Source organism: Perna viridis, chromosome 6 (genome assembly GCF_037379345.1).
Source record: "Perna viridis isolate PV_CMFRI_1.1 ecotype Kerala chromosome 6, ASM3737934v1, whole genome shotgun sequence".
Classification (NCBI taxonomy): Eukaryota; Metazoa; Mollusca; class Bivalvia; order Mytilida; family Mytilidae; genus Perna; species Perna viridis.
The window spans coordinates 25482731-25497624 of record NC_142450.1 but is presented as its reverse complement, the minus strand read 5'-3'; positions in this window follow the sequence as shown (position 1 = coordinate 25497624).

The following is a 14894-nucleotide window of genomic DNA, read 5'->3' as shown; positions in this document are numbered from 1 at the left end:
ATATATATATATGTGTGTGTGTGTGTGTGTGTGTGTGTGTTTCATGTTCATTGCCTTCCATATTTTCATCTGCTTTATTGTACTGATTGTATTTTATATACAAATGATTCATTGATGCATCATTCTTTATATTAAATATGGGGCTACAATAGTGTTGCATTTTACATATACTTTAGAAGATCTCATCGATATAGGATTTGGCTACCTATCTCTATGTTGCGGTATTGAGTACTTCTTATAAACCATTTTCATTTAATTTTCAACGATTTGATTCTAATATTGCTGATAAAAGGTTACACCTGCGATCACATGTACACATTTTTTAATTTAAACTATTTATATTTATTTGTATTTTTATATTAAAAAGCACCGAGTAATCATTTTTAAGTAGCTTAAAACAATACGTATATTATAACATTTTTTAATCAAACAGTGGAAACAAAACTTTCATATATTGCCCGACAACAAGGGCAAGTCATATTCTTTTTCAACGGTGGATAACTTTGAACCTAATCTGCAATGAATTTCTATTATTAAGATGTAAAAATGGTAGTTGTGATTATATTACAAAAGAAAGATAACTCAACTGAATTTAGTTAAAATCTCTATTTCAAACGCAACAAATTGGTCATGTGAAAAGTTATTTCGAACATTATTGCTTTTGTAGCTTTGATTTTTGTACAAAATGACAAAAAAAATTGACAAAATGGAAATGTGTGATATTTGCGTTTTAATTTTCATGTTAAAAAAAATCATCTGAAAATGATCAGATTCCCTAGGTGGTATCTATCTAAAACCACTGGGTTGCCAACATTTATAACATAAGACATTTTGCTAAGAATCGAGCCTGTTTTTATAAATACACAGGCTAATCATCTCTCGTGTTGTAAAATACAAAAAAGATAATTGTAGTGTACAAACTGCACATAACCAGCGTTTCCGATCACATACATACATGATATAGCCTCAATAATAGTCATTGTAATAATGTAAAGATGAAGAACTAATTAAACGGTTTCTCTATTTTATGTCAATTCATCCGAATTTAATAGCCAAAAATAATTTATTTTATAGGGTGACTTTGTTGAATAAACGTTTTGTAGTTTACATTTCTGATTAAGAGACAGAAAATTGATATGAATAGATTAATAAGTAACAAATATAGTTCTAAATGTGATATTATTAAGCAGTCAATGCACATTGACGTTACAACTTGATGACCATCAATAAAAAAAATAGTAATCTTTCGAGGCAAGGAGTGCAATTCAATATTCACATTACGAAATTTAATTTATGACATACATATGAGCCATCTCCATCCATACCATTGTCGTTCTTCTACTAATAAAAACCGCGAAAGTACTGCCGAATTGAATGATACCACTGATCCGGGGTATGCAAAATAAATATTCACTTCCGATAATTCTTTAAGGTACTCATAAAAAGACATATATACCAATTACTTTCGGAAAGAAAATTTGTTTTCGAAGAAGCAGCTTACTGCAGAACATTCCAAAAAGAAAGCCAAAAGAGTTCCTTGCATAGGTTCTTATACAACTGACATTTCCCGCATTACCATTACATATCGAATATAAAAAAAAGCACGACTATCTAGAACACTCAGTTCTAGTGCTTAAGTAATTTAATATCATCAGTGACTTCTTGGCACGGTTTTTTGTTTGGTCTTTGTTTCTTTTTTTGTTTTTTTCGGTTAATTAGCTAAATTTACCCAAACCTAACCAAACTTGAGACATGTTAGCACGGTTTAGAGTTATTTATGAGAAGCTATCACCAAAAAACAATCATTATTAACAAAGATAATTGATAACTGATTTTAACATATATCATAATATGATTTTTTGTTCAAGATAGAAGCCGTTCTAATATTGCAAATATTCCAGAAAAAACATCAGAAAGAGGAGATCTTTCACTACCATATATGATTACGTGCAACACAATATAGACTTACTAAAGCCTCTTGCAAACTATGTAAAATAGTCTGAAACTGCATGTTGAGTTCTCCTCATTTTTATAATATGATCTTTCACACTGGCAGTTCAGATCAATTAAACAAGATATCCATTTTGCTGAAAAATAAAATAAAATTCGGGCGATAGAGGATTATGCATTGGTTCTATGTACTAGTACTTTCTTATGATATATTAAGGGATTATTTTGATGAAGATTTCGGAACATCACTCGCATAGTGAAGAAGATTATATTGGCAATTGCTTGAACTATCAAATTCATATCATTATGTTTCGGTTCTTTTAATAAATTTGCCTTTATATATATAATTTTGTTTTGTTATCAGTTACGAACTTTGAACAGTACGAACTCTATTTATCTTCACAAAAAGAAATAATGGTAAAATATTTATATATAAAAATGAACATTACATTTTTATTTGAAAACAAACATAGAAACAATTATTCAAAAACTTTTGGTTGAGATGTTTTATTAAACTCTTTCCATACGTGGTTTTACTTCTTGCAGTCAAAATCTATGTAACACATGCAATGCTTATGAGCTGTACATTCCAAAATCCACTGGATTCTTGAACAACACAATGCTCATTTTGGCCGTAGTTATTTGGTTCCCACGACTTCCATTTAAAAAAATATTGAGGTGTTATTGAAGTTTCTTCATCAAGTGGGCTTCCACAAACATGTCAGTAACGCTAATCCAAAATTCATTTACGTCTGTGAATAAAACATGCATTTATACTTTGAGTGTTACCAACTTATAGATTTACCATAACCTACATACTACAAATCGAATATTGCAATAATTGTTTTACACGATATTGGTATTATGATAAGGAGAAATACAGTTGAAAAAAAAATTACAGCTCTTAATCATTATAATGTATTTTGTAATGAAAAATGACTACACACGCTATATGATATATACACATATTATTTTAAAGCAAGATACATCTTCGCAGGCCTCTGATTTTGAATTACAAAGTTGAAACATTAGTACTTTTATTGACGATAATTTCTTATGTTTAATATTTTCATCAGCAATCACTTCGTGTTCAATGGAAAACCTGTGATGTTAAATGCTTTAATATTTCATCAATAGAACATGAAATTCTTGCACTGATGACACCACAGACTAAACATTTAGATTAATTGAAATTTTATTTTCTTCCAAGTATTGAACACGAATCCAAAGAGCAATGCATAAAAAACATGAGTGAATAAGTGGTCTTTTATTTAAAAAAAAACTCATATCTTAGAAAAGAAAAGAATTATTAAATTTATTTAAAAAAATAGGGAAGGACAAATTAACCTATGACCTTCGAATCACTGAATCAAATTACAATATGAGGAAATGAAACCAAATATCCTTAGCACATGTGAAAATTACTAGACTGGCAAACAAAACAAATATAACGCTTCTTGAAATTAAAACAAATAATATTAGTCATTTATCATTATCATATAAAGTAAAATGTATTTTATTTATACTACGCAGACATTTTGTATCGCAGTAGAACTTTAACAAATAGGCTTCTGGAACAGGGTTATGTTGCTACAAGATTGAAGTCATCACTATAGAAGTTTCATGATCGTCATCATGAACTCGTGGATCGTTATGGTGTATCCATCTGCACAATGAAAACTGATTTATTCAACGGGTCATAGTTTTCCTTTCCTCATTTGTCTACCCCGGACTTGACCTTTTATGAGCACCTCGGCGGGTGTTTCTAGAAAAGGAGAGGACGCTTACCTTACAGGTGCACCTGGTCCATGCTCACAGTTTTTAGTGGAGTCCGAGTTGCTCATTTGCTTTGGTTACTTTGTATGTATGATTTTAGTTACTTCATGTTCTTTGTTGTGTATGTCTGTTTTCCATGTCTGGTCTTGGTCCCTGGATTGCATTCTTTTGATTACCACTATAACCTTGGTTTCCTTGATTACTCTTTCATACGGATTCATGATCTTGCTGTCTTGCCTTTAACTTCACCCTCTAACAAAGTACATATGCCACACACAAACAATAAAAAAAATATAATATTCACTGTGATTCTTTGCAACATCTGTCACGGCGTTGTATTCTTCTATGTCATCTACCTCAACTAGACTTCCCTGATGAACAGTGCAAAAACTCTGAAATTTAGTACGGTTTTTGTTTGTCTTAATGTAATTAGACAAATAATCTGAAATTCAATAGACAAGAGAAAGTAAAAAAAATAACATAGATGTAGACATCATCTTACACACAAATAACTACTTGTTGTTGTTTTTTAATAAACAGGTTTGATAATAGACGCCAATGGCTTTTTATAGTTCTTTTATAAATATCCAAATATTAACTTTGCAAAATAAGGAGAAATGTTTAGCAACAGTTGCATATTCTACTGCAAGTGTGATAGGTTAAAAACATAAATATGCAAAGACACAATTCTAAATTATCTTAGTGCTTGGTAACCCCAACACTATCGATGCGGTCAAAAAACTGATTGAAAAGGAAACTCACTAATGCAGAATAGAAATCCAGCTTATCCCGGTTGAAATAATAGCAACGACCGTTGACAAACTGCCACCCTCTTGCACACTCCCAAGATAGTACACCTTACACAATATAATAGTTTAATATATTTGAATGTGAAGATGATCATCGACTTATTTTAATCTGCGATCATTAAAGAACAAATGAAGTGCCAATTGACTTGTAAAATTTCCCCAAAATCGTGTTTAGACATTAAAAAATTATAGATGTAAACGAAATGAAATAAGAAATTTTGATTAGTGTTGGAAAGTATTGATGTTCATCCTATCGAGGCGATTAGAGACCAATGAAGATTTATCAAAAGCAATCACAGAGTTCCAGATTTATTAAAATGAGGCCTCAAATTCCAGCAAAAGGGGTAATCATTTGAAAACTGTTGTCCTTCTTTATTATATTAATCCTGGTGGAATTGTTTAGCAAAACGTATGATTTTCCGAAGCTCCATTGAATACTGAACGCAAACAGTTCATCAATAGAAAAAAAAAATGGTGCGAATCCATTTTATATTGTAAAAATATAAAAGCATTAAAACCTATGATATTTCAACTCTGTATACTTCTATTCCCCATACTCAGCTAACATCCCGGCAAAAAACATTATACATCTACAGATACTGTGAAGTCAGCCTCATATCTTCACTTACACTTAAAAATCGATGGTAAAAGAAAACTATTGACCAAACTTTACGACAAACGTGATGACTTTTCATTTAGAATTGTTAACTTTCCTGTCATCTGTGGCAACATCATTTCAGCACCTGCGTATGGAGTTTTCATATCACAACTCATACGTTATGCCAGAGCTTGCCGACCTACGCAGACGTTTTGTATCGCGCAAGAACTTTAACAAATATGCTTCTGGAACAGGGTTATGTTGCTACAAGATTGAAATCATCACTACAGACGTTTTTATGGTCGTCATCAAGATCGTTGATTGACTTTTTTGTGAGCAACTCAGCGGGTGTTTCAAGAAAAGCAGAGGATGCTTACCCTACAGGTGCACCTGGTCCATGCTCCCAATTTTTAGTGAGTTGCTCATTTGTTTTTGTTACTTTGTATGTATGATTTTATTTACTTTATGTTCTTTGTTGTGTATGTCTGTTTTCCATGTCTGGTCTTTGTCCATGGATTACATTCTTTTGATAACCTTTATGACCTTGGTTGCCTTGAATTTTATTTCAATATCTTGCGTAGTAAAGCATAAAATGTATTCAAGTGAATATTACTTACAAATAATTTGGTTTTTTTTTGTTTTTTTATTTTTTGTTTTTGTTTTGCTATTACACAATGCTTATTTTGTCAATTTTAATTCATTATTCAAATATTTCCACAATTTGGTATAATTTTATGGTCTGAAAGTTCTGAAAAATCGAGTTATATCAACACTATACATTGAAACATCAAATTACACGAAAACTTACCCAGGTAGCAAGAACCTTTTTCGATATATATTATTTTGCGTTTATTGGTAGTTTGCTAAAACAATTTCAACAGAACATTTTAAAATCGATTTTTAAAACATTTTTATTTTTTTTACAAATATTTTGATAATGTTTTTGAAACATTTTACTGTTTTTTAACTTTTGATTATTGTCTCATGATAAATAAGTGTCTCTGTGAATTAATTGGTATGTTTATATTGTCGAACTTTGTATAAATAAGTGTATTTTGAGCGTAACAAAAAAAAAAACAAAAACAAAAACAAAAAACAAAACGTCCTAAATATTAACCCGGTCACTACCTTCGCCAACGTTTTCATTTAAACTTTACGTTCATTCCTACCAAAACTTGGTACTTTTAAGTTATGTGTCAAAAAGAACAACTATCTTCTGAATGAATATGGAAGTTTGTTGTCAACAGTTTACAATGATATTAAAGTGTGTATTTTCTAACAGTTTTGCATTATAGTGTATGCTTAAACCATTTTCCATCGTCATGATATTTATATGAATATTGTGATTATGTTTATGAGTACTTAGGCTGATATTTTGCACTGAATTTGACCAGGACATTTATTTTGAAACATTACATGTTATTTTCAGAATTTATAACAATACTTCATGTCCTACATGTGTGGAAAGCCAGATTGACTGAAACTTTGAAACATTTACACTATACATATTGTCAAAATTGGGTTCATAATATTGAACATGTTCTGTTAGTTTTGAATATTATGATGTTTTGCATATTTATGTTGTAAAATTGTTCTTTGATTTTGTTTATTGTAGACTTTTACCCTCTCCTAGCCTTTGGATCGAGTTAATAAAGTTCACAGTTTTGATTATATAATGCATACCATTTTAATTTATTTTTTACAAGATACACATGATCTCTATTTTTTTGCAAGAAATAAGGTTTTAACAAGAAGCTCATACCTAATGATTTAATCTTCCCAATAAACCAAGCTGATTATATTTTTTTATAAATTTTATATAGTAATGGCAATCTGATTGCACCATGACAAGTGATCATGGGTATTGTAGTGTATCTTCTAGTGTATCCGTTCATTCATTTGACCGCAATATGCACTCACTGTTTTACAATGTACATAAATCAGTAGCAGATTCAGAAAAGGTGGGGAAATATGGCTTTGGGGGCTCACTACTAGTAGTATCATTAATTTTCTATAAAATCCAATTATTTTTTTTTTCAAATATGTGGAGGACCCTGGGTCCTCTTCAATCCACCACTGTTTTTGCTAAACTTTATTAAGGTTTTCAAAATGGAACACATGTACAAAGTTTGGTTCGATAGATAACCACTTCCTGTTTGAAGAGGACATAGATATTTAAGGTGTACATAGCTATGCTCACCACAATTTCAGCTTAAAAATTCAATTTATTGTTTTTCAAAGTGTAAGTAAAATCTTGATACAAACAGCATGTTTTAGTCCAGCAGACAATATCATTTCCATTGACACATACATCTGGTGCAAAAAACAAAAAAGCAAGTAATATGTAATTGATAGTATGTATAATGTTTTCCTTTAGCTTTAATTATAGCTACTGTATGTATGTATATCGTGATTTCACCATTAATCATGTACATCTTTTTTTTTTCAGGAAACCAAAGAACGGAAATGGACGCTGCTTGAGATGGCTGAAGATGAAAAATTTGACTGACAAAACCCTTCGTTGAAATTTCGTTTAGTTTGTTGCTACATCTACAAAATATAGAGAACTCTGACCTCATATTAAACCTGTTGTATGTGTATGAGATTTTTGTTTGAAATATTCAAAATTTAGATTGTTTTGAAAAAAAAATATTGAAAAACATTATATAACAATATAGTGAATGGTTATTGAAAACGCTATTACAGTCCTTAAACCGATCCACGCAACAATATGACAGATCGATGACCGATGACCGATCTGATCGCAGTTTTGTTGTGTAAAATTACGGAAGATCTGTTTGAAATAAAAGAAAGGTGAAATACAAGTATGAATTGATGTTTAAATCTATTACATTATGTAAATATGTGTAAAATTGACAATGAAGACAATAAAAACCGTAAAATAGAGTAACCTCTTTGTGGCCACGTGATGCGATCACCGGTTTAACTGATCGGTTCGACGGATCGATGACTGATCGGAAACTGGTTGGTGACCGATGACCGATCGCAATTTTTGTTCAGGTACTGTATATCATTTCTGCAACCATTTTTACGTTTTAAAATCATTTCTGAAAAAATGTTTTCTGTCTTTTTAAGGAAACATTATAATAACATTATAATGAAAGATAACGTTGTTATATTGATCGTACCTTCGAAAATGTATAACATCAACTCAAACTTCACAAAACCATGCGTGAAATATCAACAAGGAGAGCCAAAGCGTGTGAGAATGCTTTAAATAATACATTTAATTTCAATTGCAAATTGAAATAAGTTTTTTTTATCAAATAATTATCCAGGTAAATTGTGTACATAAATATTAAGACTTAATTACTTAATAGTCTAATCACTAATTCAAAACTAATTAAGACTCAGGACTAGCAGCAGCCTTTTTTGCCCTCACATAAGTAAACTACCAATTATATTATAATAGTTCAATTTTATAACACAATGTCTTTCAATAGCAGTCTGTATAAATATTATACAGGCGCTGTTCATGCATTTCAATTAAAAATACCCACAAAGTACACTTTTATTTCTCATTCAGATCCAGTTATAGATTACACAACCAGTCTCAGTGTTATATTTATTTGTTGCATATTTTAAATGTTCAACATATATATTGTATATGAAATTCACATTTTCAAAAGAATTTTCGTTCTCGATCTGATTAATTCAATTGGATGTTGAGTGTATGTTTTTTAACTGAGATAAATGTAAGTAAAAGGAACTATCTTAACGTAACAATATGGAAAACATTTACAAAAGCATTATTTGTTCGATCAGTAATTTCTATCATTGATAATGCCGAAATGCGATCTGAAAAAGTATGTACATGCATTTTTGCATTGTGATGTTGGATATTTTTCGGTTCACTGTACAGGGAAGCATTATCCTAAGGTCCTGTGAGTCATATCAATTTGACATAATGCCTTTGTCAAGAATAAATTTCACTCAATTAATATTAAATAAAGCTATACACTCTGTTGAAGTAGGAATTGGTTCTTACTATATTTCACGTGTTAATGAAAAGTTTACATCTGAATAATGGCATCTGCAAGGCAGTTGTTTTTGATTATCGATTTTTCAACTCATCAGTCCATCCTCTATCCCCCATCGCCCAATTTGCAGTGTCTCACACCCGATATATTATTATTCATCAATACATGAACATAAAAATTATTCATTATTAAAATTAGTAAAGTATAGATCTGCCTAAAAACTGAAAATTTGGTTATGTTTTACTACAGCAAAAAGAAAGGGGAGATTATCCTACAGACGTTTTACACAATAACAAACAATAACAATTTCAAGATATATAGAAAATCATATTTTTTATTTGATAGAAAATCATTCAGTAAGCCTCATAGAAACAGCATTCAAAAATAAAAGTGTAAATAAAAGTTGCCAACTGGAGATATTAATACTTCGATTTTGGTTAATTTCTATGACAGAAAAAGGACAGGAAACTTCCATCCAGAATTTTTACACTTTAATTAGTCAACATATATTTCCCGATAAGTATCCGATCAAAGAACAATAACATAGGAACAGTTTCATTATTTAGCTTAAGATATTATGCATCCCCTTGTGTTTATAAGGCAGAACCATATTTAACACAAAAATTAACTATTTCAGAGTTGTGAATCATCATTGTGTACCACAATAATAACCATTTTCCCAACTCAAATGTCCAATCCCCTTTGTCGCATGCTCCATAGCTCCATAGCTCCATAGCTCCATTTTAATTTCTTTATTGGCCAAGTTTCTATTCAACCACTGAATGGGAACTTTTCCCGAATATAGTTTTTTTTTTGTTTTTAAAGACGATTTAGCTTAGTATCTGACATACAACAACATTGCTTCAAACTTTCGATTTAACAATCATTTAAACTTTGAACTTGGATTAAACAAAATTTTCATTTTTACATGAAAACAAACTATGATTATTCACACTCTTGCTCCTGGCTATAATCAATACAAAACGGTATTGGCCCATGTGAAACATTTCAACTAGATCTCCATGACAAGCACTACACAATCTTTAAAACAATAATTAAAGGACGATGTATCAATCACTACGAACACTTTTTTCAATCATGTTCAATCATGTTACATAAGAAACAAGCATAAAAAATACTAATGTGTTGTGTTAAATTTTTCCATAATGCAAAACTGAAAACGAAAACTCTGATCGCAAACTTAAATAAACTTTCGGTTGAATAAGCATTGAATGTTGTACTAATAACGGTGCACGTATTCATGTCATTTCTGATATAAAACCAGGTAAAATATGTTTCACAATATATCTAGTATTATGATAGTAAAACCACCAAAACAGGGCCTAAAAGTGAGATGCTTAAAAGTGTGCCATGTCGATACACCGTCAATAAGGTACATAAACCCTACGTCTTTTTTTTAAATGAAATATTGTTTTAACTTCTATTTCTTATGTTACATTTAGGCATAATGCATATGGAAACCATAACACTAAGAATATTTACCTTTGCTGTGTAGAAATCAACTTTATTGAGACTGGCATAATAGCTTTGACCGTAGCCCATAGATCCATCCTGTGGGACATTTGCAAGCCCGTAATACCTATAATATACAAAAATGTACATCTGAATATTAAAACGGAATTACAAGAAGTATAACTAAACAAAATAGCAATGTTCATTACGGTCTTTCACATGACATTAAAATCATTTTCGACTTGTAGAATTTCTACCATGCCAATTCTTTTAGGAATTAGGAAACGTTATTTATATATAATTTTGAATATTGTGAATAGTTCTACATAAATGGAGGTAACAAAGTAATAAAAAAACACAACGTTTAAATACATAAAATTAAGAATTGAATAAACACTCCATTAAATGTTCTGCTTCGAGTATGACAAGAATACAATATCTATATAAAAAATTGGACTATTCCCTAATTTACTGGCATCCAAAAACACTACGCAACCTTAACTCATATTAATCCATATACCAGAATCAATTAATCATCTTGAAACTTTATGAATCGCAATGTGTATCCAATGTATAGAATGAAAGGTAGTCGAATCGGGATTGTAGTACTCGAACAAGAAATCTTTCCGATTCTATGGTATACGAGTATTGCTTATGGTATAAAAAGAAAGTTTACACCCTTCAAGAACTGTAGTTATCACGGTTCTAAAGTTGGTAAAGGAAACGCTCTATTTCCTGTTTTCTATTTGATTGATGTGTTGATAGAATGTTGCACATTCTAGAATATATTAAAGAAATAATTTCTTCTTGTTTAATGTGTAGTATGCATAACAAACTGAAACAATTTTCGCATTATTTATTTATTTATTTATTATTATTTTATTTATTTATTTATTTATTTTTGTCACAAAAGGAAAAGTCTGTAGCTAGAAAGCTCAAAAATACAAGTTTGATTAAAAAGGTAATTTGGATTTACTTTGATATAAGTACTGCAATTCAGTTAAATGTAATGTATTATGAACGAAAAACAAATAAACTCACCTGGTTCAATTATTGATAACATGCAACATAAAACATGAACATATGATGTGTAACATAAATCAAGAGAATATGAGAAATTAAACCCAAAACCAAAGAAAAAGACTAAATTCAATAGGTATGTGTCTTTTCCTAGCTAAGCTCATTGAACACGGTAATGCCATTTTCTGTGGCTTGATTTTACTGTCTAAATTACAGTATTTTGATCACCGTAGTTTTTTTTATTTTTAGTTTTATCAATGCTGTCGAAAATGATTTCATCATTATAGTATTTTGTGAATGACTTGTTTGTGTTGTCATACGATGAATTTCCATGATTTTGCTGTTTTATTTTCCCGCAGAGTGCTAGATAATAGTGATATCAGACCATGGCTTGTAAAATACAAACGAATGATATAAAAAGTTTGCTGGTGCCATTGGTTATCGTGTCGCCTTGTGTAAGAAAAATTTATTTGGTTAAAAAAGAAAACAAAACCAACAGTATGATCTTTCAAATGTTGTTCCCTATAACAAGAAGTGACGTCATGAGCGAAAAATAGGTAGTTTTCGCGACAATTGTCAAGCGATGAAATATTTCATAATAATCATTCAGAGAAAAGTTTAATGATTCTCGAGAATTGAATATTACAAACAAAATATCAACTCGCTTTATTTAATTCTTAGAACAAATCGAATCCCTTATGTTATATTGTGCATATATATATGTATTTGAAATTAAATAACATATGCATTGCACGACTATAAATTGGTAATCTTGGGTCTGTTGTTCAACTTGTTATTAAAATTATTGTGTTTTTAATTTCAATGAGTTATTAAAACTTAATTTAGTGATTAGTAAATCAAATGATTAAATTTTGTTGTTCAACTTAATTTAATCATTACATTTGTTAAATCATTGTATTAAATTTTAATTGCATGATTAAAATGCAAGTGCATCACATGATGCACTTAAAATATCAAATCTGGCACTTCCTGTTACTTTAATATAACCAAATATTGATATCGTTTTGAAATATTACATTTTTCGGTTACAAAAGCAAGTAATAAAGTTAAATAAAGTTGCAAATGTACCAAGACTCTTCTCTGAATGGTTTTATAAAAACTTACACCTTTTTCATGGTCTTGCATTCAAGACAATAGTATTTCATATTATGGTAGTTAAGTACATGTTATTGAGATTATATTCGCTTTAACTTACTAAAAATAAAACTTATAACTTTTCAAACTTTGTTTACATTGTTACAAGGTCAATGAGAGATAACTGTTTACCTGGGTCTGACTAAAAACATGATTTTGTCCCTGATTCATTATCACAAACTGTGTAAATGGTGTTTTAATTATGTGAATAAAGGTTTTATTCAGGTCCAATGGGTGGATTAAATTTAATGACATGATTAGCATTTTTAATGATTCATCAAATTAATGACAAGTTGAACATTAAGTTAATTACATTCTTAATTTTAATCAACTAGTTAAGGTATTTTAATTACTAATTAAGATTAATGACAAGTTGAACAACAGACCCCTGAATTTCAGATTAAATAATTCAACAAACTAAACTCACTACAAAATTATCGATACATTTGCATGTTAATATATTTGAAGGTTGAGAGACGAAAGATAAGACAATATTATGCCAACAATAAATTTCGAACCGCAAATATAGAGTGTGAAGTTACAATGGGAATGGAGCATCAGTGAGGTAATACATATGTAGATGCTTGGAAACACAACATTTAATACATAACATTGTTTTGTCGGAGTTTTGTTTGTATTTTTGAAATGACATATGCAGTTAGCGGGTGATTACCTGAACTTTAAATGCAGGCACAAACGGCCGTGTCCCAATGGTCCGTATCTCAGCGATATAATGATATATCGTTGCAGTATGAAAATTGTCAATATTACTTGAGAACAATTAGCTCGCCCATCATAGATTAAGTCTAAAATCATATTAGTAAAAGTGCTTACCTGCCTAAAATTATTCCAGATATCATTTCATATTGACAAATATTATATTTCTAACAAAATATTATAGATAATGAATTTTCATAATGTCACCAAATTAATTTTCGTAAGTTTTTACGTGTATAGTTATATGAGTAAGGCACAACCTACAACCGAAATCGTACATTTGTATACGTTTTTCTTGTCATAAAAAATATGAAGATAGATGAAAGAGTAATCAAGGCAAACAAGGTTATAGCGGTAATCAAAAGAATGTAATCCAGGGACAAAGTCTAGACATGGAAAACAGACATACACAACAAAGAACATAAAGTAACTAAAATCATACATACAAAGTAACAAAAGCAAATGAGCAACTCGGACTCCACTAAAAAACTGGAAGCATGGAGCAGGTGCACCGGTAGGGTAAGCTTTCTCTGCTTTTCTAGAAACACCCGCCGAGTCCAGGGTAGACGAACTAGGAAAGGAAAACTATGACACGTTGAACAAATCAGTTTTCATGGCGCAGATGAATACACCCTAACGATCCACGAGTTATGATGACGACCATAAAACCTCTGTAGTGATGACTTCAATAATAATAAGGGAGAAATAAAATAGCTAAAATGTTGTCCATTTTAAATAGTAAATAGTTAGCATACCGGGTTTACTGCAAATGTCTACTTTTTTATCTTTGTGTTTGTTTGTTTGTTTGTTTGTTGGTTTGTTTGTTTTGTTTTTGTTTTTTTTATATCCATATTTTATTTTTGAAACAATTCAAATTTAAAGGCTTCAAATTAACTATCTTGGCCCATTTCTGCTGGCCTGTTTGATACCTATTTCAGTTAGACCGAACGTCTATAGTTAGCCGCGCATGCGATACTCACTTCTATTTTATCCTGACCTTGACACACTTTCCCCACAAAACACAAGACTTTTTGAAACTCGTTTCTTGGATTTACATATTTTTTGTTTGTATTTTGTTTTAGTTCTACTGTTTTACTACTGATTTTAACTATTTTGACTGGTGGCAAGTTTTGGATGACATATGTATTGAACGATACCAGAGATAACATCCGATAATGGAAATTTAACGCGTCATAAAACCTGGTTTAACGAAGCTTTTCATTTAGAAATCCCTGTACCAAGTCAGGACAACTTCAATGGTTTCAATCTTTCGGGTTTTTACCTTGATATCGCCATTTTTACAACACTTAACAAAAATTGCACAGGTTGATAAACCTAAAAAGTCCACACAGAAAATAACCGGGCACCATACTAGAATGACGCATAATAAACAGT